General features: G+C 47.2%; 1 protein-coding gene and 1 pseudogene across 2 annotated transcripts in view; both read right to left on the reverse strand.

Annotated features, from left to right (window-relative positions):
• The window catches only part of RCAN1 (regulator of calcineurin 1), a gene marked incomplete at its 5' end in the record, with an annotated part of 95,296 nt that overhangs the window by 63,785 nt on the left and 6,285 nt on the right, over nucleotides 1–25,226 (reverse strand). The gene's annotated exons all lie outside the window — the stretch shown is intronic.
• On the reverse strand, nucleotides 14,203–14,685 carry LOC309822784 (large ribosomal subunit protein eL21-like; annotated as a pseudogene). Its single transcript has one exon. The product of its transcript is annotated as a large ribosomal subunit protein eL21-like (transcript).

The following is a 25,226-nucleotide window of genomic DNA, read 5'->3' on the forward strand; positions in this document are numbered from 1 at the left end:
GTCTGCATGGCCCGGTCAGCAGTTGCAACTTCCTTTGGCCAAACGTGCTGGCATTCACCCCGATAGCAAGCAGGGTCAGCAGGGATGGAAAGAATGACAGCGTGTCCTTGCATCTTCTTGAGGCTCCAGCTGATATGGAAACCGGCTGGCGCAGGCAGCAGTGGAAAGTATGAATCCATTCTTGCCTGGGGTTGAATGACTGAAGCATAATCAGATCGGGGCTCGTGTTCAAATATCAGTGCAGCTCACTTGACAGGCTATATCATCCAGGCCCGTCCTTTGGGGCTGCAGGAATTATGGGCTGGGACTCGAGGCAGCTGGAGGGACAGCACTTGCAAAAGCAGGAGGAGGGGGATGGGCTCCGGACAACCGAGGTGGGGAGGTGACGGGGCGGGCGGGTGGCCGCCTGCACTCCTCACCCTCCAAGTGCCCGGCAGGGCTCTGGAAGCTTCTCCAAGGCTGCTCGCGTGGGTGGGAGCCTCATCGTGATCCTAAGAGGTGTGCGGTATTCGCCCTGCTCTACGGATGATGGAAGCGAACCCCACAGAGATTAAAGGACCTGACTGATGTTGCACAGAGCAGGGACCCCAAGCCCGGGCCCTTTGGGTCTGAAGCCTGAGACCTGGGAGCTTCCCACCACCCTGCTTGTGTCCCATTCACATGGGTATGAAAGATCATTGTGAGTCAAGGCAAAGCAGAGAAAGGCCAGCGACACAGGGGAGGCTTGGGAACAGGACAGGTAAGGAGGACAGGGTGGGGTTTTAGGCCAGAACTTCAAATATGGCCTTCATTTTTTAATTTTATTTTTTTAAAATTTTTATTGGAGTCGCTTTACAATGTTGTGTTAGTTTCTACTGTACAGCAAAGTGAATCAGCTATATGTATACATATATCCCCTCTTGTTTGGATTTCCTTCTCCTTTAGGTCACCACAGAGTATTGAGGAGAGTTCCCTGTGCTATACAGTGGGTCCTCATTAGTTATCTATTTTATACATAGTAGTGTATATATACTAATTCCAATCTCCCAATGCATCCCACTCTCCCCAAATATGGCCTTTATACAAGCACAAGAAGAACCACAAGAAAACAAAAGCACTGAGCAGTGAGTTTGGAGTTCTAGGCCCTTCTAGAGCCAGGCTCAGAGTCGCCCCAGATTTGTCTTCCTCTCTGTGGGAAAGAGCAACCGGACAGGCATCCAAGCTGGAGAGTTTAGGTAACCAACGTGTTTGAGCCTCCCTCATCATTTCGTCAGAGTGTCTTAGAATTGAAAGATGCCGTTTCCAACATCCCAGTCAAATCAAGACGCTGTTTCTAGGGTCCTTGCACGCCTCTGCTCAGATACCTCGGAACTGGGCAGAGCAAGGAAGGAGAGTGTAAAGCCTTCTGAAATGCAGAGCAGCACAAACATGAACACCTCCAAGACTCACAAAATGAATCGGGGCTTCCCTGGTGGCGCAGTGGTTTAGAGTCCGCCTGCCGATGCAGGGGACACGGGTTCGTGCCCCGGTCCGGGAAGATCCCACATGCTGCGGAGCGGCTGGGCCCGTGAGCCAACGGGAGAGGCCACAACAGTGAGAGGCCCTCGTACCGCAAAAAAAAAAAAAAAAAAAAAGATCTTGTCAGTCTGAGAAAGTCTTATTCATACCCCCTCTTTCCTCTTACATGAAAAGTTCCCTTGAACAGAAGAAGAAAAATAAGAGGAAGAAGGGGGAGGAGGAAGAGGAAATTCAGGAAAATTCCCTCCCCTGCAAGCCCCCAACTCTCCTGGTACCATTTGCTAAATTCTCATCTTGGAAGCCAAAGGAAAAGAGCGGTTATTCCCAGATGGCAATCCCATCATCTGTGACAAAACTCACTGGAAATGAAAAGTCCCTATTGCTTATAGGACCTGAAAAATTTAAACCCAATCAGGATACCTTGCATGACAGTACCAATAGGGTATTAATAAAAAAAAAAAAAAAAAAAAGTTAGGAAGATGGGGAAGTGGCCGGCATGCCAGCTGAGCGTGCATTCTGGGTGGCTCCTGGGGCGGGGGGCTTGCTTCATTCCTACAAAGCAGGTGCCTCTCCACTGAGCCCCAGAATTAGGGACCAGACTGTCTGTGACCTCCCAGCTCTGAATTTGTTATCAAAATGCCAACAGGCCTGCTCTCCTTCAAGCCAGAGGGGTCATTACTCTTGCAGGTAATTTCTCAACGAATTGGTCTAGGCCCAGTGGAGTCTGGGTGGAAGCTTTCTCCCTGTGACCACTTTGGACCAGAGGGGCGGTCTGCTCACGGGCAAAGGCACTCTGCCTTCTTGGCCTTTGACCAAAGTTTCCCGTGAGCCCCAGAATTTCAGTTGTGATTTCCCACCCATTCATTAGCAGGCGCTGTTCCGGGTGGTTGGGATCTAGGGGTCAACAGGACGGAAGCCTCCGGGAGGTTTACAGTCCAGCACAGACAGGAAATACGCCATTATGTACCCAGATGTGGCGGTGGAGGGACGGGGAGCCACAAGGGCTCTGAAGACAACTGTGAGTACATACGGGAGGGGCTGGGTGCGGGACAGTGCGCTAGTTTAGCCGGGGGCTCAAGGAAGATCTCAGAGGATGTTACACCTGGGCAGAGACCTAGAAGACAGGAAGTATACCATGTGTGCAGATTGGGAAGAACATTTCAGGATTCCAGGCCTCTGGGGCAGGGACCACACTTGGCGCGTTGGAGAAATAACGCGCCAGTGTGGTGGGTGCATGACCGAAGCAGAGACCAGGAGGCGAGGCAGACAGGGGCCAGTTCATGGACAACTTTATAGGCCCAGGAAAGCATTCTGGAGTTTGCACTAAGTGTGCCGGGATGCAGCTGGGGAATTCTGAGCAAGGGCGTGACCGGATTTGATTTATGTTTTAAAAACACCACTGGCGGGGTTTCCCTGAGGGCGCAGTGGTTGAGAGCCGGCCTGCCGATGCAGGGGATACGGCTTCGTGCCCCGGTCCGGGAAGATCCCACATGCCGCGGAGCGGCTGGGCCCGTGAGCCATGGCCGCTGAGCCTGCGCGTCCGGAGCCTGTGCTCCGCAACGGGAGAGGCCACAACAGTGAGAGGCCCGCGTACCGCCAAAAAAAAAAAAAACAAAAAAACACCACTGGCTGCTACGTGGAGAGCCAGAGTTCCAGCAGGGGCAAGGGTGGAGGACAGGATTAGGAGGCCATTGCAATAACCCAGGCAATCCATGATGCTGGCTTAGATGGTGGAGAGGGAGGTGGAGCTGAAAAGTAGGTGAACTCAGAACATCTTCTGATGAGACACCCAAAGACCTTGCACCTGGGCTGGATGTGAGGTGTGGGGGAAGCAGCTGAGGATCAAAGACAGAACACCTATTGCTTGTTTTAGGAATAACAGTGCTAATAAATTCCTGCGGATGCTTTTATTTTCTCCAGCTTTATTGAGGTCTGATTGACAATAAAAATTGTATATATTTACGGCGTACAACGTGATGAACTGATATACACATACAGTGTGAAATGATTACTGTGATTAAGCTAATTAACACATCCATCATTTCACATAGTTACCCCCTTTTTTCGTGTGCACGGTGAGATCTACTTTCTTAGCACATTTTCAAGTATACGCTACAGGAGTATCAACTACAACCACTGTGCTGTACACTGGGTCCCCAGAACTTCTACATCTTGCACTGCCATAAGTTATAAGACCAACTTATAACTTATAAGACGTTGACCAACATCTCCCCATTTCCCCCACATCCCCCAAGTCCTGATAACCCCCATTCTACACTCTGTTTCAGCTGGAGAGCTAAGATTACACTAATAGGGTTATGGGCTGAATTGTGACACACCCCCCAAAATTCACATGTTGAAACCCTAACCCCCAGTACCTCAGAGTATGACTATATTTGGAGATAGGGCCTTTAAAGAGGTGATTACGGTAAAATGAGGCCTTTGGGGTGGGCCCTAATCCAATCTGACTGGTGTCCTTACAAGAAGAGGAAATTAGGACACAGACATGCACAGGGCAAAGGCACAGCAAGAAGCAGCCGTCTACAAGGCCAAGGAGAAAAGCCTCAGGAGAAACCACGCCTGCTGACACCTTGATCTTGGACTTACAGTCTCCAGAGCTGTGAGAAAATAAATGTATGTTGTTTAAGCTGCCCAGTCTGTGGTACTTGGATATGGCCGCCCTGGAAAATTAATACCAAGAGCCTCTATGTTGTTTTGAATATCTGTAGGTTGATAAACTTAACCACACTTTATAGAGATCCCGTGACCAGATCAGCCACTGTAGAGACCTGAAGGCTGACCATTAAAAAACCAAACTACGTGGGGCTTCCCTGGTGGCGCAGTAGTTGAGAATCTGCCTGCTAATGCAGGGGACACGGGTTCGAGCCCTGGTCTGGGAGGATCCCACATGCTGCGGAGCAACTAGGCCCGTGAGCCACAACTACTGAGCCCGCGCGTCTGGAGCCTGTGCTACGCAACAAGAGAGGCTGCGATGGTGACAGGCCCGCGCACCGCGATGAAGAGTGGCCCCCACTTGCCACAACTAGAGAAAGCCCTCACACAGAAACGAAGACCCAACACAGCAAAAATAAATAAATAAATTGATAAACTCCTACTCCCAACATCTTCTTGAAAAACAAAAAGAAAAAAAAAAAAAACTACACACACACACACACACACACACACACACGCACACATGCACAGGCACGCGAAGTTAAACAGATTAAGAAGTCTAACCAAGAGCTACCTGTTTATTCCCAACTACCTAAGAACAACTTTTCTTTGAACTTCCTGCTGAAGGGCACAGTGGCTCCGGCTCCTGTAGGGATTCCCAAGGACAGGGCTGGCCAGAGACAGCTTACAAGAGCCCTCTGGAATGCCCAGCCCGCTGCCTGCCATCAGGCAACAATTTGCTGAGCTTCACCTTTGCCCGAATTCTAGATGCAGAAAAGTCACACCTATTTCAAGAAATCTCTATTCATATCCCATCCCGGCTCTCAGAGGACATGAAGAACCCGAGGGAAATCAGAAACTCAGTTAGCCCGAAGTATCCAAAATGTCTCTCTCATTCATGATGAATGCAGCAAACAACGTCACAGCAAAATAATGATGAAAAACAAGCCTTCCAACATCAAAAGTATTTCTCTTTCCTAGTGTTTCTACCAAATCTAAGAAAACAGACATTACCATGGTGAAAAAAAAAAAAATTGGTCTCGGTAAAAATAAAACTTCATAATTATAGTGTGTTCTTGTGAAAAACTCCTCAAATACATCCTTCTGGCAAAAGGTTTTCTTTCACCAACCTCCTCTTCTTTCATCGCTGACTGCAGTGGAAAAATTATATTCCCCTACGAAATACAATCCTGTTGATATTAACACCTACTAAGATTTTCATCAAATTGCTAGGTGAGCTGGCATAATTAGGGACAGCCGGAGGGAAAATTACAAAGGATGCAGAGGGCATCACTCCAAAGGAGGTCAATACTGAGAAGATCCTAAGTTGTTTTTAACTTTGGATCATGTGCTTACAAATTTTAAAAAATGCTCGCAGGCCAGACTTCTTCAAACCACCGCAGAAGCAAGTAACTGCTTGCCTCCTGGCGATGGTCTCTTTGAAAAGAAACCTCTCTGTTTCCTAAGTCTGACTTTCACCAGAGGATTCATGAGAGCATCCTGAATGCAGATGACAAAAATTAAATGCACACTACGCACTACTCCCTCCAGCCTCACGTAAATGTGTGACATTAGGTACTGAAGACAAGAATTATCTGTTATCTGAGGGTCATGCTTTGATGTGCATTTCGTGGATACCAGTTCCGCAAGCTGAAGGGGCAATGGTGTAAAGTTTTATATAGTTGTTTGAAGACAGCTGTGAGGACAGATGGGAAGGGATAGGGGGACGGCGCGGCGCTTTAGCTAGAGATTCAAGGAAGCTCTCTGAGGAACTGACATCTGAGTAAGGCTATCTATACCGATATCTATTAATATGCAAATTAGCTTCGCTTCTATACGTACATAGGCACATAGATACATACAGATACAGGCAGACCTCGTTTTATTGCACTTCGAAGATTCTGCGTTTTTTCCACGAATCGAAGGTTTGTGGTAACATCTTCATTATGATTACCTTTGTTACAGTATCTGTGATTGGTGAGCTTTGATGTAACAGCTATGACTCACGGAAGGCTCAGATGATGATTAGCATTTTTTAGCAATAAAGTATTTTTTAATTAAGGTATGTATGTTGTTTTTTTAGACACAATGCTAGTGCACACTTAATGGACTACAGTATAGTGTGAACATTACTTTTATGTGCTCTGGGAAACCAAAAAATTCGTGTGACTTGTTTTATTGCAATCATTTGCTTTCTAGGGGGCTCTGGAACTGGACCCACACTGTGTCTGAGGTCTGCCTGTAGATACAGATCTCTCCTCTGAGCTCTGCTTCTCTGGAGAACGCTGACTAATACAGAAGGCCAGCAAACACTTTTCAATACTTACCCATTTTCCCTTTGTTCCCTACTTCCTGCTCACACTGGCTTCTTGGGTGAATGCCCCACACTCTTTCTGAGGCCTCCGCACCAGCCATCCCCCTGCCTGGACCTTACCTGCCTCTTTGCACCCCTCAGACCTCCTCAGAGAAACTTCCGGGCCCCCACGAAATCCCTCCTGTTACTGCTCCTCGCAGCTCCCCATTGGCTTTACTTGCAGCAGTATTTAAAATTTTTAAAAATTATCTGTCTCTGCCACGAAAATGTACATTCCCTGATGGCAAAGGCATGGCTCGGTTTTCCCCTGGGTCTCAGGACATTGCCAGAAGAGTTCAGTAAATATTGGTTGGACGAACAAGTGAATGAATAAATGAATGTCTGATGAGCACGCCTCACAGGATATCAACCTCAGGACTCTGACCTAAAAGGGGATGAGAACGGAAACCTAAGGAAAAACGTTCTGAATTCCCTCTCTAAATTGCATTCTTCAACAGAGTCTTTTCTCCACATTACCCTGACACACAGTTTTTCAGGTTAACGAACCTCCCCCCCTCAGCCACTGAAGATCCCAGGAAGATCCCACATGCCGCGAAGCATAAGCCCGTGTGCCACAACTACTGAGCCTGTGCTTTAGAGCCCGCGAGCCACAACTACTGAGCCCGCGTGCTGCAACTACTGAAGCCCGCGCGCCTAGTGCCCGTGGTCCACAACAAGAGAAGCCATCGCAACGAGAAGTCCGCGCACCACAACGAAGAGTAGCCCCCGCTCACCGCAACTAGAGGAAGCCCGCGCGGAGCAGCGAAGACCCAACGCGGCCAGAAATAAATAAGAAAAATAAATTAAAAATAAGTGAGACAAGTGGCATGTCACGTGGGGATAAGTGGCACAAAGGTAAACAAAGCCGGGGTGGGGGCGGACAGAAGGTGCAGGGGAAGGGGGTACAGTTGAAATAGGATGGCCAGGGACCTGCTCCCTGAGATGGTGACATTTGAGCCAAGATCCAGAGGGGTGAGGAAGCCAGCTATGGCTTTCTGGAAGAAAACTACTCCAGGAGGAGGGAAGAGCAAGCACAAAGGCCTGGGGACACATGGAGGCAGTGGAGAGGGACCGGCCACTGCAGGGATGCCGCTGGACTCCGGGGACAAGGGAAACCCTGGAGGGTATGAATAAAGCGACGGAAGTTAAAGCTGAGCTTCAAACACAACTACTTTGAGGCTAAACAGAGTTTAAGTCATTTAAATGCCACTGCATCCCAATTCGGTTAATTGATCTACCTAAATGTTCGCGATCCCCACAAGCTGGATCTTATGATTGTCAGGCTAAGACCCGAAGGGCCATCAGTTTCCAGGAGGTGGCCGGAAGAGCCGTCATCTAACCCGACCCATCCCCTCTCCCCACCTCCAGTACAACACAGCTGGTTACACAGCAGCTGCAGCAAGCCCAGGATTTGAGCCGTAAAGATGCCATCAAAAGTGGTGAAAAGTGGTGCTCTCCCACCCCCTTGCACTCTGCTAGGCTTTCAGGGCCCACCGTCTGTACCAAATCTTCCTCTCTACATAGATGAAAAAAAACGACGGGGAGCCAAAAAACCTGAGAAAACAAACCCGATTCACCCAAATATCTGAAGTTTCATTCTGGAGAGAAGGTCTGCTTGGGGCGGGGGGAAGCGGGAAACGCCCAGCCTCGCAGAGCACTTGGGGTCAAGAAGAGCCAGGACGCCCCCTGCCGGGCTGGGGCCTACTCCGCAAATAGCCCCGCCTTCCTTATTTCAGGGTGACAGCACCGAAGCGCATGGCCACACCCAGCTGGCACTGTCCCTGACTGATTGGCTAAAAACAGATTTGATAAAACCCAAGGATCGGTATTTAGGCTGCGGCCCTGAATACAACATCCGTCAGGTGATTAAAGTTGGGGGTGGGAGAGGGGGAGTCCCATTTTCCCAGCACCAGGATTAGCTGGCAAGTCAACTCAGTGGGACAGTTTGTTCCCACACACACCCAGCAAACCTCAGACCTCCTTTTCTATCCGAGCCACCTTTCTGGGGCCGTCGAGGGGCCTGTCATTGTCCTACACTGGGACCCACAGCCTACAGGAGCACAACCATGTATCAAGGACCACGTTGACTTGTGTGGCCTACAAAAGCACACAGGACCCAGTCGTCTGTTCCTTGTGATTTCTGATTCCAAGAAGAAACATTGCTTGGCTCAGGCCGTCTTGTCCCTGACCAGATTTTCCTATGACTTCTACTCACTTAGTGATTTATAGGAGACGTCACACTACCACCACAGGAAAACCTCGATGGCCTGACTTAATTTGGAGAGCCGGGAGGACCTGGGAAGGGGACACGGCGCTGATCATTTTAAGCGCATCTGGGAGCGTGAAGACAGGATCGGGCCCTGAGATCTAAGCAGTCACAGGGGCTTCGATACACCGAGGGCCCACGAGCCCAGTCATGCGCTAGCGCTGGACAGGATCCCAAACACATGTTGGTTGGCCTTCTCCCCAAAATGAGCTAAATCTTCCCTCACCTAGATTACAATAAAACTTAACCTGAGCGTATATAGACTGGGACTTCATATGATGACCTCAATCCTGCTCTAGTTGTGGAGAAGTTCACCGTGAGATGGTCTTACACGAGAAACCTGATCACAGAGGGAGGCATGAGAGTGAAGTACCAGTATTTGTAGGTCAAAAATACTCAGATCTTCGCAATTTCATGTGTTTCGGTATAATACTAATTAGCCCTCCCACCCGACAGCCAGGTGCTTACAGAGCGCCTATCACTGCTGGACAAGGCACAGCGTATTTTTACCACGTGCAAAGCTCAGCCTTGCTGGGCCGATCCCCAGATGTATCATTACAAATTGTAAAACAATTAAACTGTTAGGAATTCGATTTGGCTTGTGACATGGGCTGAGGTCCCAAGCTCACCCCACCCCGAATCACAAGCTTCCTTTTAGGGAAGTTACGAAGGGATGCTAAGTTAGCTAGTATTTCTGCTGTCTCGTCTCTTGGATTTACTAAGGATGTGAAGCATTCTCATGCATGAACCCACTCGGTTTCTCCCTTAGGCAGGGGAGGGGAGCGAGAGGCGGCCTGAATTGGAATAACTGTGTGGGTTTTATAGTCACGGACACAGAGCCTCCCAGAGATTGGGGAACTGGGCCTCAGTGAGTTCTATGATGGGCTAAGGGGCCCTCTGGCTGTGGAGCCAACTGGTACATGGAGAAAAGGTATGCATGGTTTTCAGAACAGGAAATAGGTTCAGGAAATACACATATGGGGAAATGTCTGGAAAACTAAGAAGAAAACTGCTGTGGGCATGGGAAGTTCTGGGCCAGCTTGTTTTCCTGAGTCTTCCCATTGAATACATCTGAGCTGCCCACAGCCATTCCTTTTGACAGACACTTGTGGCAGTTTCCTGCACTTCAGGCCCCAGGTTGGGGTGCAGGGTGAACTAGGCACAGCCCCGCCCTCAAGGAATGGGTGTACAGATCAGAGGACTGGCTTGTGCCCTGGACGACCACTGCCCCAGACAGACATATGCGTCTATAATACATGCGGGGAAAAGACTGCCAGTTTACACTTGGTTTATTTTATCTTTAATTAATTAACTAATTTATTTTTGCCTGCATTGGGTCTTTGTTGCTGCGTGCGGGCTTTCTCTAGTTGCGGCGAGCCGGGCTACTCTTCCTTGCGGTGTGTGGGCTTCTCATTGCAGTGGCTTCTCTTGTTGCAGAGCACGGGCTCTGGGCACACGGGCTCAGTAGCTGTGGCTCACGGGCTCTAGGGCACAGGCTCAGTAGTTGTGGCGCAGGGACTTAGTTGCTCCGCGGCATGTGGGATCTTCCCGGACCAGGGCTCAAACCCATGTCCCCTGCATTGGTAGGTGGATTCTTAACCACCGAGCCACCAGGGAAGCCCCTACACTTGGTTTTTATTGTGAGGCTGGATGGAGAGCTGGGGGATGAACAAGGTCTACGTTCTCATTCCCTTATTCAGCATTAGGGGCACGTGATTATTTTCAGAGTCGTCGCAGGACAGGAAAGGGACAAAGATGTTATATATCGATTGATGAACTCAGAGGAATTACTGTCCTGACCCTTCAGCAGGACAGTGGAGCTGCCTAAAATAAACAGTCCAGCAGCTGAAGAGGCAAAGGATATGAGCCGTCCAGAGGAAATAAGCTAGAGGAAACCGAACCAGTCAACACGCATGTGGGAAGGCAGAACAGCAGAAAAAACAAATACGAGAATGTTCCATAGAGAAGGAGCAGAGATGTGCCCCCTTTAGGGGAGCCTGGAGCCCCCTGAAGTCAGTTGGTTGTACTTGACAGGCAATGGGAGGAGGCGGTGAGGCCAAGTCCAGGGGCTGGGATGGTAACGCCGGAGAGGCTGCCAGGCACCTGGGGAGGAGTCAGGGCCTCGGGTGTGGCGTCTGAACCCCAGGCAGGCCACAGGCCACGAACTCTCCAAGCCTCTGCGTCTTCATGCAACAAGTGTGTACCTCCCCGAGATGCTGGCTTCAAACAAAGTGAGGGACCAGAGTGGAGAGGCAGTGGGGTGGCGGCGGTTAGCGGTTAAGAACACGGACTCTGGGATAAGACAGGCTGGGTTCAAATCCTGCTGCCACAACTCAGCTGTGCAACAATGAGCAGGTCCCTTTGCCTCAGTTACTCCAGCCATCCAATGGGGACAATAGCAGCATCTTCCTCCCAGGGTTCGTGTGAGGACTGAATCCGTCCGCGTTCCTAAGCACATACGACAGCGCCTGGCACAGAACAAACACCATACACGCGTTTACTTCACTCATGCACATGAGCCCCCCGCCATGGGGACCGGCACATCGTAGGTGCTGAGGAGATAGTGGGGAAAGTCACCACAGCCATTTCCCTTCTCTGGGTGTGCTGGGAGACAGGGAAAGAGGATCACCAGAGAGGCAGGAAAAATTACCCAGTTTTAAAGAAAGTTCTCCAAGACTTTTCCCAGAGCATGAAAAAAGAAAATGGAGCAACGTCCGCAAGAAGGAATAGAATCCCAGAAATGTTGTGTTCTGATCAAGCCGAGTTTGACATTTTAGCAAATTACACAACGCACGGATTCATCACAAATTCCAGCATCCGGGGGCCAGGCTCTGCAGGCGGGTGCTGTCATTGGAGCCACCGTGGAAGCCCGGGCTGAGAAAGAGAAACACGGGGGCTGTGATCAGGCTCCCGGGGGGTCGGTCCTGTCCACCTGCGGAGCTGACGTCTTCACTGGCAAAAGGTTCAGACGCGCGTGCGCCTGCGCTGGCCGCTTCACTGGCATGGCTGCCAACACCAACATGCTACCTGATGAGCCTCGAGCCAGCATCCCGACAGCTCCAACGGGGTCACTGGGGCTGGACCAGCTGCCCCAAGGGGACTGGGACCCTGCTGTCAGATACACCAGCTGCCACTCTGCCGAGCCGGGACATTCGTGTGATGCAGCCAGGAAAAGGGACTCTCTGGGGCCATGGGTATAGCCATCTGCACGCACCCAGGCAGGGCTCCCCAAACCCACCTGCATCGAGAGCTCCGACGGAGGGGCAGAGGGACACCGAGCCTGGCGGTCACCTGCCCTCGGGGCAGGGAGAGCCATCACCTCTCCCGTGTGAAGAATGACCCTCTGTGGAGCTGTGCCCTCTGAACACTCTCCACCTATGGACTCACGTACTCTTCACCGGAGCCCTGGGCGGGGAGGGGGGGGGGCGTGACTATGCCCCCCCAACTTCCAGGCAGGCAAGCTGAGGCACAGAGTGGGTGGTGAGTCGCCCAGCCACGTGGAAGGGGCAGCAGAGCTGGGCTGGACCCCAGGCGGTCCAGCACTCTTCACCGCTAAGTGCTGACCAATGACCTTCAGACGCGAAGGTAGGGTCTTCCTATTGGCCGGAAAACGTGAAGAGCTCCTTCCAGGGTGGGTCACTCCTGCTTCCCCTCCAGCCAACTAGTGGCTGGGAAGGACAGCTAAGGAGGACACCAGCAGTGAGCCTGAGTGACTGACCAGGGACCCCCGAGGAAAAGAAAAGGCTGGCGGAGGCAGGAAGATTCTAAATGCCTCGAGAGCAAGGCTGCGGGTGCTTCGTTACTGAGAGGCCCTCCTTCTCCTCTGCGGCCCCCGTCCGAGGGCCTTCTCAAAGGCTTTCCTTCCTTCTTCCTCCTCTCTGACTCCCTAACTCGCTGGACATGAATTCTCTTAAGGTTTAGATTAGTCACAGGGGCGAGAAGCAACACCCCGCTGTCTTGCTGGAAGCGTGGATGCCTGCAATCTTTGAAGAAAAAGACTAGAAAATACATGTGAACTGAAAGGGCACAGAACTAATCTTCCTGAGGATGCTGGAATACGATGCCTAATGATGCTTTAATCCCACCAGCAGAGAGGCCAGACGCAGAACCTGGACCAACAGCCGTGCGGCTTGGCCTCCCAGGCCCGCTGCACCTGTCCTTCCCGCGAGCGAGCCTTTGCCCTGCAGTGCGAGAAGACGCAGCTGAAAACTCTACATCTGAACCAGCCCGGGGGTCAACCCAGACACGGTGGAGAAGTCAGTGGGGTGAGACACGTTTACTGAAGGTGTATAGGTCCGTACACACCTGGACTTTGGTTGTCATTTAAAGAAGGAACGTGGGAAGAGCCCGAGACAAGAACAAGGAGCCTGGCTTCTTACTTCAGTTTAATCATGGGCTTGCTGTGTGATCTGGGGCCAATCTCAACCTCTCTGGGCACAGAGAGCAGCCACTGTGTAGGTCCTTTCTATGCTCACGTCCTATCCTTTATTGATATGATTGAGGAACTGGTGCTGCCTGATTCTGGAGCTAAGAGTCACATGTGGCTGTTTCAATTAAATTAAACTTACACAAAATTAAAAACTCAGTTCCTCAGTAGCACTAGCCGCATTTGAAGTGCTCAATAGCTGGTCATGAGTTAAATTAATTAAAATGAAATAAAATGTAAAATTCCGCTTCACAATGGAATACTACTCAGCCATAAAAAAGAATGAAATTTTGCCATTTGCAACAACATGGATGGACCTGGAGGGCATAATCTTAAGTGAAATAAGTCAGACGGAGAAATACTGTATGATATCACTTATATGTGGAACCTAAAAGTTACAACAAATGAGTGAATATAACAAAAAGGAAACATCGCAGATATAGAGAACAAACTAATGCTTACCAGTGGGGAGAGGGAAAAGGGGCAGGAGCAAGAAAGTGTAGGGGATTAAGAGGTACAAACTATTATGTGTACAATAAATAAGCTACAAGGATATATTATACAACACGGGGAATACAGCCAATATTTTATAATAACTAACTGGAGTATAACCTTTAAAAATTGTGAATCATGGGCTTCCCTGGTGGCGCAGTGGTTGAGAGTCTGCCTGCCAATGCAGGGGACGCGGGTTCGTGCCCCGGTCCGGGAAGATCCCACATGCCGCGGAGCGACTGGGCCCGTGAGCCATGGCCGCTAAGCCTGCGCGTCCGGAGCCTGTGCTCCGCAACGGGAGAGGCCACGACAGTGAGAGGCCCGTGTACCGCCAAAAAAAAAAAAAAAATTGTGAATCACTACGTTGTACACCTGTAACGTATAATACTGTACATCAACTATATTTCAATGAAAAAATTGTTTTCGTGTTCTTGAAGTCACTTCTTTTTCTTTGTTTTTTTATAGTCCAGAGGTCTTTTATGTTTTTTACACCTATCATGCCATGAATTCACAGGGAATGCGTTCCAGAAGCTCAGGCTCCTTTCCATTGGTTTCTGTTATACGAAGCACGTTTCTCTGGGTGGAACAGGCTGGCGCTTCAGTTGAACCCAAGTCCCTTTCTCGTTGGCTTCCTTCTTTTTCTGATCATTTTCCTTCGCGAGTTTCAGGAAGCTATCTTGGCTCTTAGAGTGCTTAATATGCTCAATGTGGACATTAATTGCCTTGGCAAGGACCATGCCCTTGTTTGTTTACGACAATGCCAACAGCATGCCAGGTCACACTGTAGACTCTTCTAGTCTTGCCATGGGAACACTGGGGGCACATGCCACTTTGAACGGTGCCCATTCCCTTGATGTCTACAATATCACCTTTCTTGCAGATTCACATGTATGTGGCCCAAGGAACAGCTCCATGCTTTCTAGGAGGCCTAGAGAACCTAGAGCAGGTGCCTCTCCTCTTTCCCTTTGTGTTGGTCATTTTGATGAATTACTGGAAGATGACGGCTCTGGCCGAAAGGCTGAAGCCGCTTCTTTAAAAGGAGGATTGAGTGCTAGGTAAGAGCCTACAAAAGAGCAATGAGAGAGCTGATGTGTCTGTTGTGTGTAATCAGGTCTAGGACAGGAAAGTATTTGTCAAAGATACCGGAAGGAAGGTGAGTTAAAATGCCACACTGCCACGCCAAGGTTAAGGTTAATGGTAGGACACTAGCACGTTTCCCTTAAAAGCTGGGTATAAGACAAGGATGCCATATGCCAACGCCATGATCTACTGTCAAAGTGCCACGTGGATTAGAGAATAAAACAGGTATTGTAAAGAAGACGGCAAAATCGTCACTATTTGCAGACGATATGATTGAATACCTGCAAAATGCAGAAGGATGAACTGTAACATTATTAGCAACAGTAAGAGGCTTTAGTATGGCAGACGGTTACAAAGTTAATATGCAGGAAACAATTTCCTTTATATAAAAGTAAAAGTAAGTATAATGGAAAAGAGAGCTCATATTTTAATACATTTCTTAAGCTTACATAAAAATATTTATACTGAAATATCTAAAACAAACTAAAATATATAGGCGATCTATGTGAAGAATATATATATATGTATATGGAAAGCGTCAATCCTGTACAGGTGGCATAAAAGATCGCTTAAATGAGTAGAACAACATTATAAGGACATAATATTTAAAGATGTCAATTCCCCTGAAGTAACTGTAAAGCCGGAGCAATCTCACTCAGAATACCAACAGGTTTGGTTGTTGCCTCTTGTTTTCCTTCTATGTGGGGGGTAGAGGATACTTAGAAATGACAGAATGATTCTTAAGGTTTGCGAAGGAGATAAGGAAAGGAAACGGGCCTGGAAAATAAATTCTGAAAGAGAGAATGGGGGAGAATCAGCTCCATTGTAAATAATATGAAACTGGCTCAGAAATGGACAAAAAGATGAACAGAAGAGCCCTGATTCAAGAACTCTTGACCATTTAGCTGGTATGTCAGATCTGTAGGATTTGGAACCTGCAAGTAACATGCAAAAAAGCAAATCAGAAACTGAATTTACTCCTTACACCAAAATATCCAGGGAATTAAAGGCAAACATCACAAATAAAAACGTAAAAGTACTGGAAGAAAACATACGCCTACACATCTTGGCCCAGGAAAGGACTCTCTAGGTATAAGAGCCCAGAACACAGGAAGGCAAAATTTCTACATCAGAACTACAAACAAAAAGGACAAAAATGTCTATGGGGTAAAAACACCACAGTCAAATGGCAAACTGGGGGAAATATTGGTAATATACGTGATTAAGTAACAATTTCTTTAATATACAACAAAACTGAAAAATTCACAAATACAGATGAAAACTTACCACAAAAATAGCAAAAGATATAAACGATCAATTTACAGGAAAACAACAATGACCAATATGAATCAAAGATGGTCAACCTTAAGCAAATGAAAACAAAGAGATACTATTTTTCACTTATCAAAGATTGTGGCAATGATCCCAAATGATTTATAATCCCTTGTATTGACAAGAATGTGGGGAAAGGGGAACTGTTATGCCGTGCAGGTGGTAATATAAATTGGCATAAACATTCAGGATAGCAAATTCACAGTATCTATCAAAATGCAAAACAGCCATACCCTTGACTCAGATATTTCACTTCTAGGAATGTATCTTGCAAGCATTTTTACACAAGTAAACAAAGATATATGCAGAGTGGGCCCTCTGGATCCTCGGGTTCCACACCTGCAGATTCAACTAACAATGGATCAAAAACATTTGGAAGAAAAAGATTCCAGAAAGTTCTGAAAAGTAAAACTTGAATTTGCTGTTCTCCAGCAACTATTTACATAGCATCTACAGCTATTTACAGAGCATTTACACTGCACAGGTTATATGCAAATATTATGTCATTTACTATAAGGGACTTGAGCATCTGCAGATTTTGGTATCCACAGGTCATGGAACTGGTCCCCCATGGATACCTGGGGAGGCGTGTATAAGGATGCTGCTTGCGACATTGTTTAAAATAGGAAAAAAAAAAACCACAACCTAGAAACAAACTAAATGTTTATCAGTAGGAATTGCTGGTTAAATTATGTTACATTCTTATAATGAAATGCCAGGCAGTCATCAAAAGAACAGACTCCATTGAGTCTGTTGGAAGATGTCCACAATATTTTAAGAAGGCAAGTAGCAAAAGAGTACATGTAATATGATATTTATAAATATATACACATGGCATATATAGAATATGCGTGAAAGAGTACACATAAAACGTAGAGGTTATTTCTAAGAAACAGGTTGAGAGAAAAGGATGAGGAATTTTTAGTTAACACTTTAACAATCAAATATAAATTTTACAATGAATTACTCTTCAAAGCACACAGCAATCTAGACAAATGTGATCACCTATAGTTGGTACTCAGCAAATAATACTCATTATGAGTTGTGATCTTCAGAAAGTTTTCCCCAGTGACATAATATACCCTTACCCCAGCACAGCGTAGACGTAATAGAGTGGTGGGTAACGTCTTGCCAAAGTCAGCATGTCATGGCTGTACTCTCTGGCTAGAAGGCTGGATAAGGGCTGAGTTATCCTGGACCAAAAGCACAGAGAAATGGCTCCAAGAACGATGAGCCCAGATCACACCATGCTAAAGCCCCTTGATCCAATCTTCAGTCTCCACTGGTGCCACCCTATGATGTAACCATCTGGAATGTCTGACCCGGGGACAGACTGTGAGTGCCATGCTGCTTTGGGGATAAGACTCGAGTTTTTAAAGATTGGTTCATTTAATTAAAAGCACAGCAGGCCGCTGAGTACGAAGCAGACAGCATGCGTTTCATTCAGGAAGGTCACCTCTCCTGGTACAACGTAGTGGAAAACAGGGCAGCATTCAGAGATAAGAAGATCACAGGTTGATTTTGCCCTCTTAGGATGAGATTTGGCAAAGAATGACCAGCCTCCTTCTATCAAGGGTGCTAGAGGCTGGCTGGTAGATGGGATTTAGCAGATGACAATGAATTTCTGAAAAGATCTGTGTACTCCCTAAAAGTCATTCTAAGAACAACAAGAGAGAATGGAAAGAGGGAAAGCAAAGAGAGAGAGAGAATAGGGAGGCAGGGAGGGGAAAACCTCACCAGCAAACATGACATTTATTTCTCAATTATAGATTTTTTTTAAAAAATTGTGCTTGGGAAGCCTAGGATTTCTTACCACCATAAATAATGATTTTATGCTCCAGAGCAACTTTATGTAAAAACCATTATCTTATTGAGTTTTATTTTTTTAATTTATTTATTTTATTTAGTTATTCTTGGCTGCGTTGGGTCTTCATTGCTGCGCACGGGCTTTCTCTAGTTGTGGCGAGCGGGGGCTACTCTCCGTTGCGGCACGCGGGCTTCTCATTGCGGTGGCTTCTCTTGTTGCGGAGCACAGGCTCTAGGCACACGGGCTCAGTAGTTGTGGCTCGCGGGCTCTAGAGCGCAGGCTCAGTAGTTGTGGCGCAGGGGCTTAGTTGCTCCGCGGCATGTGGGATCTTCCCGGACCAGGGCTCAAACCCGTGTCCCCTGCATTGGCAGGCGGTTCTTAACCACTGTGCCACAGGGAAGCCCGAGATTTATTTTTTAAAGGGTTTAGGTTTTTAATTTGTTTTCAACTTTGTAGCAACGCTCATTCATGTTAAGACATGATTTTCTAAGCATTACAGGCGATAACAAGCCATGCTAGTCTTCTGGTATAATACAGCTCTAAATGCTCAGCAACATCTCAGCCTGTTAATTTCGTGCACACACATACACACACACACAATCACCGCCATGATTTTAAAGCTGCAGAGCCTTCTAGCCTGAGATAGTTTATGCAACTTCTGGAAGTGCCTAAAACTACTCCTGGGAAAATAAGGCTTAATATTTAATGAACTTAAAAGAGCAAGACTTTTATTTTTATGTTAGTGTTTTACTTCCACTGCTGCACAAATATTGAAGTGCCTACTATATGGCAGGCACTGTCCTAGGCACAGGATTATAGCAGTAAGCAATACAGATACTGTAGGCCTTGCATTTTAATAATCATTTAAATAAAACTGCTAACAGTTACAAAATACTTACTACAAGCCTGGTATTATCCTTAGCCCTTTATTTATATGTTGTCTTTTCATCTTCACAACCCCATGAGGTAGGTACTTTTATTACCCCATTTTACAAAGAGACTGAAACACAGAGAAGTTAAGTTACTTGCCCAAGGTCACACAGCTAGTTGCTGGCAGAGCTGGGATTTGAATTCAGACTGACTTGGTTCAGGGGTCCACCCTCCTAACTACTGCATCTTACTGCCTTTTTAACATGCACAACTCCAAAGAAAGGTAGGTATTTGTCCACAAAGAAGGTGGGCACTCACAGGTAATATGTGCATATTCTCTTATACATTTTCACTCTCAGCTAAGCCATAAAAATGAGATAAGTAGCAAGCAAGAAGAAAACCTACAAGTAGGTTGATCTTGCCAATGTAGTCCCTGTGCGGAGAAAACAAAGGAGGAAAAGAAAGGAAATGAAATGAACAAAAATTAAATGGCTACTCGATATAAAATCTCTAGTCATATAGTCAATGACATTAAAACGAAGTCCTTGATAAAGACTAAATAAATCATTTCAGGGCATCTCCTGCCTTCAGCTTCTATCACAAACACTGTCCTGCTGTATTTAATTGTCACAGGCATCCTAGTAAGGTGAAGGACCGCCCAGCCCTTGTTTTATGATATAAAGAATGTGCTCAGAATCTCAGCCATGGCCCAGCTGCTACTGCTTCATTCCAGGCCACGAATTGAAGCACGCATCTCCATTCTGCCCTCTGCACAACTATCTCTCAACAAATGCAGGAAGTCATCCCCTCAGCATACAAGCTCTCTATCCCCATCCACCTAACCTGTGCCACCGTCTCAGGCAGGCTCGTGGTGCTGAGGACCAGGTCATTATCCCGAACATGTTGTAAATAACTGAAATACTCCGAATGTGGAGGTTACAAAGTCTCTGAAGATCCATTAATGGTATTTCCCAAATATATGTCAAGGAGATAACTGAATAACAGAGCACATTAGGGGCACTTATGAATCACTTCGAAGAAATACACAAATTCAGAACTGATTTTAAAAATGAAATCCACTCTGGAAATGCTCTGTCAGGGTCCAACAGGTGGTTGAGTTTGAAAGATATATCTTGGACTGGGCTGTTCCGGAAAGAGAGATATAGATACAAACCAACCCTGATGTTGCCAAACGTTTGCAAGGGTCTCCAGGCCAGTTCATGAACTGTTTGTAACCAGTGAGTTTTGCTGATGAGTGGTCTGTTTTTAGTAGTTTATAGACTGCTGACCCAGACCTGAGGGTTCTCCATCACCATCCACGATCTGCAGCTTAGGCGCAAAAGTGGTTATGAGAGCAGAGCTGAGATCTACCCGAATTCCCCCAAATCCCGACTCCAGCCCAGAAGAATACTGTCACTACATGGCTTGGGCGGTAGGTCATTCATCCGAGGACAGGGGTCCACCACGCGGGGCTGACAACCTATGCAGCAGCAAAAGCTTTGCCTTTTAAAAGTAATCACCATAGCAACCTAATAGCTGAGACAGCTCAGAAAATTCCCCTTATCTCTGAAGTGAAGTGTTTGTTTCATCTGAGTGAGCTCTCTCTTTCTCTTTCTTCCTTTCTCTCTTTCTTTCCCACACCTCTTGGCTTGTGGGATCTTAGTTCCCTGACCAGGGATTGAACCCGTGCCCCCCGGCGGTGGAAGCACTGACTCCTAACCACTGGCCTGCCAGGGAATTCCCTCTTTACATTTCTTTATGCTGATCATTTGAGTCATAGTCCGAGTAAGTCACAAAAAATCAGAGCACGGGGCAGAGAATGTCACAAATGTGTACTAGGCACAGTGAAAGAGGGTCACTCTCTGAGGCAAGCACAGCGTCCCTGTTTCCTGTTCTAACCAAAGGGGGTCCCATTGCCCAGCAGCAGGGAGAGTCCCCTCCCTTGGCTTTCTGCTGGGAGAATGGAAGAGAGGGGGTGTGTCTCCGGTTTAAAGTTCCAGCTACACACTTATCATTATAATAGCTTCTTCTGCAGCACAAGAAGTGACTTCTCCCTCCGAAAATGCACGCTCTGTCTGTGATGCCTGAAATAAAGTCGAAGGCAACCACCAGACTCCATCGCAGAACTTATGGGAGGTGACCTCCCCCTGGTGGCAGGCGCTGGTGTTTGAACAGCCCTGGACTAGCTCTCGCACAGCCTCCTCTGCCCTTCCACCAGGAAGGACCATAGGTACCCTGCTCTCCAGTAGCCCCCTAACGGTGGCACAGGAGACAGTTCTGCCTGTTTCAGCTGCCGGGGCTCTAGCTGTCCTCCTCATTGCCTCATGCTCCGGATTCTTTGCACGGGGTGGGAGGTGTGGCAGGCGAGGACATCATTTCACAGGAAATTAGATGAGCAATGTAACCAGCAGGTCGGGAGAAAATTCTAGTTCTGCCAATATCTAGTGAGCTCCCCTGAGGAAATGTGGCCACTGCTCTGAGATTCCTCCTTGGAGAAGTTGAAGGCTTGAGCCTGAGGTCCTCTCTGCCACGGTTCTGTAGCTGCGCCCAGAGTCTGACGCCCAGCTGCCATGGGATTCTACGTGCTGATGAGTTTTGCAAAGGGAGCAGAAGCCTTCCACATCTATAAAATGGGCAAATATAGTATTTATCTTAGAAAGCTGTAAGAAGGATGAAATGAAATGATGTACATAAAATATTTGACAAACAGTATGTGCTAAGTAAACAGGGTGCTTCTCATGAATTGTTTTTCTTAAATTTATTAATTTTTGGCTGTGTTGGGTCTTCGTTGCTGCGTGCGGGCTTTCTCTAGTTGTGGCGAGCGGCGGCTACTCTTCGTTGCGGTGCGTGGGCTTCTCATTGCGGTGGCTTCTTTTGCTGCAGAGCACGGGCTCTAGGCGCACGGGCTTCAGTAGTTGTGGCGCGCGGGCTCAGTAGTTGTGCCTCCCGGGCTCTAGAGCGCAGGCTCAGTAGTTGTGGTGTACGGGCTTAGTTGCCCGACGGCATGTGGGGATCTTCCCCGACCAGGGCTCGAACCCACGTCCCCTGCACTGGAAGGTGGATTCTTAACCACTGCGCCACCAGGGAAGTCCCTGAATTGTTTAATTACTAACTACATATATAATTGATGACCCAAACTTAAGAGTGAAGGAGGGGACTACTAGTAACCTTCCCGGGACAACAGGCATGAACCAGATGGACAAACTGGGACATACTGTCACCGTATCAATAAGAAATAGCTGTCGGGCGACTGGGAAAAGTTCCCAATAATGGGAAAACTTAAAAAAAAAAAGTTTCACTCAATTGTTCTGGCTTTGTGAGGTCATATATTTGGCAAACCCTCAAATGGCAACTGGACAGAATCGGCGCTGGCCTCAGTTAGATGGTCTCTGACACAGGTTCCTCTCCGATGGGTGAAATTTCCAAGACCAATTGCAGACACAAGTGTAAGTGACTGAAATTTACCTCCTCTCTCCCACAAACCAGCAGACAGGCCTCCCACGGACCAGTGCAGGACAAGGCATGAGAGTGGGGATGGAGGAAACCAGAATGTCAGCCCCCAATATGCCTCTCTGACATAAAAGGTATTTGAAGCTGAATGCAATTCTGAAGCACATATGCAAGAAAGCTCTATCTTGTCCCTCTTTTCTGCTTATAGGTGGGATATAAATGCCCCTTTTAATGGAGATGACTCCAGACTCTTACAGAGGAATCTGCAAACGCACCCATCAGTTTCCTCCCACGTATTTACTTCCCCACAGTGTGCTGCCATGTGGAAGCCTGAAACTGCTTTCCTCCCTCCTGCCATTTCTCTATCAATTTATTCTTTGCCGAAGAGGCTACATAAGCCAAGTTCTAAGCCTCCACGTCATGATGAGGGTTCTCCCACCTGACCTGTACTGCACGCATTAATGACTTCTGTTTTTCTCTTGTGACCCACCTTTTCGTTAAAGAGCCACAGCTGAAAACCTAGAACGGACAGAGGTAAAGTTCTGTCTCCCCTGCAGGTAAGGAGGCTGGGAAGCTGGATGGAAGAGAACTGGAGTCACGCTAGGAAAGATTCTCTCCTTGAGTCAATTCCTACTGGAAAAGGTCTGTAGGGGAGCAAGCGCTCCACTGACAGAAGAGCTGGAAGTGACCTCGCTGAGATGATCCGGGCTGAACCCGGTCACTTCATAGATGAAGCAACTGAGGTCTGGGTGAATATCTTGCCCAAGGACGTGTGGTTTGTTATGGATCTGTTAAGCTCTTTGGTTATATTTACATAACACACACAATTTAAAAAGTGTGTGTCCTCCCTGCTGGCCTGTGAGCCTCACAAAGGGAGAGACGTGTCTGTCATTCACCAAGGGCGCCGCAGCCCCCTCACACTGACCTCACCGTGACTGTGGGGTAGGGCTTATTGTCCTCCTTCTGCAATGGGGGAGACCAAGCCTGGGGAGGTTGACTGACTCACCTGGGGTCCCACAGCTGGCCTTGCAACCAGCACGGTGCTCAGAACACAGGAGGCCCTCAAAAATACTTGTTGAATGAATGAATGAATGAGTGAAGTGATGGAGCTACGATTCAAATCCGGGTCTGCCTGACTCCAGCGCCCAGGCACTGCCTTCCGCTTGAATTCGAGAATATCATCAGGGCTGCCACGGATGTACAAAACGCACTCAAATAGATCTGTTAAATATAAATAAATGGCTTAGAGAATAACAGAGTTATAACTCCTATGAACCTCAGTTTCCTGTGGATAAAAGCACTTTCTTCATAGAGATATCCTAGGGTTTAAATAAGCTGTGAAAGATATGAAAAATTCATGTGCATTAGTGCATACAAGATGATTCCAGCACAGGTTCTGTAGTCGGCTAAAACCAGGTTTGAATCGTAGGGCCAGCGCTTACTGGCTATGTGATCTGGGACAGGTTACTTGGCCTCCTCTGGCCTCAGTTTCCATGTCCACAGAATGGGAATAATAGTACCTATTTCATAGAGTTCTTATAAAAAGATGAAATGATAAATGTTACACATAAAGCACTTCGCATTAATGAATAGAACTATTTTATTATCTGTAAAGTAAAGCAGAAAAGTCAACAAAAATTATAAAAGTAATAAAGTAAAACAAGCTATCGTTATGTCGCATGAAAAAAATCCAAAATTAGCTTTCTGAATCAAATAACATTTTTGTCTTTTAATTCTGAATTCAGGCCAACCTCAAACACCTCTTCCTATGGTGTTAATTATGATTACACGTGGGAACTTCACGTCGCACCTGCTGCAATTAGTAATGAAAGGAAAAGTACTGAACCTTCTCAACATAAAAAAGCTTTAGTTTCCTGAGCTCTTGGTTCAGAAGTGTAGTGGCTGACAGCTTTTGCTATGAACCTAGCTATAAACCTATCAATGAGGTATTTTATGTTAAGTAGTCGAGTCTAAAACTGTATTCTTTGTAGAGCTGAAGCTAAAAAAATCAGATGAGAAAATACCTTCATGAACATTTCTGAACATTAACTGCTCCAAGAAGTCAGAAAAGTTTACAAGGAAGAAAATGTCCTAATAAATAGTAACGGTCGGTGGTCGGCAGCCTGTAAGATGGGCTCAGCGATCTCCACTTACCAGGACTCACGCCCTGGTGTAAGCCCCCCACCCCCCTGCGTGGGAGCTGCACTTACTGACTCACTTCTAATGAAGAGAATCCAGTAAAAGTGGTGGGATATCACTCTGAGATTATTAGGTCACAAGAAGACTGTGAACTGCATTCCATCTTGCATGCCCTTTCTCCCTTGCTCTGATGGAAGCCAGAGGTCTGTGTGGCTATGAATTGAGGGGGGCCTCTAGCCAACAGCCACTGAGGAACTGGGGCTCTCAGTCCAACAACCCACCAGAAATGCAATCCTGCCAAAGACCACGTGAGTCAATCTGGGAGCAGACGCTCCTTCAGTTGAGCCGTCAGATGAGACTGCAGCTGGTACTTTGTTGCAGATGTTGAGGCAGAGGCACCAGGATACGCCATCCCTGGATTCCTGACCCACAGAAACTGTGAGATAATAAATGTTTATTGTTCTGAACTACTAAGTCTTGAGTTAGTTTGTTACACAGCAGTAGATAATACACAACTTACATTATGTGTTTACTATGTCCTAGTCCCTGGGACAAGCATTTTATGTGCATCATAAGGTGTTAGTACTACTGGCACCTCCATTTTACAGGCAGGGAAGTGAAGGCACGGTAGGGTAAATAGCTTCCCCAGGGTCACACTGGTGTTAGTGGTAAAGGTGTGCTTCAGATTCATGCCCGTGCTGCATTGCCTCCGCACGGACACACTTCAAAGGGGAATGTGAGCATGTGAAACCCAAGGAAATCTTTAGAGGTTAAAAATATAAACAAAAACACTCGACACCAACTAAATCAAATAAAGGATTTCTACAGTGCCTGAAATCTA

This window comes from Grampus griseus (assembly GCF_964374135.1).
Source record: "Grampus griseus genome assembly, chromosome: 5".
In the NCBI taxonomy this organism is placed as follows: Eukaryota; Metazoa; Chordata; class Mammalia; order Artiodactyla; family Delphinidae; genus Grampus; species Grampus griseus.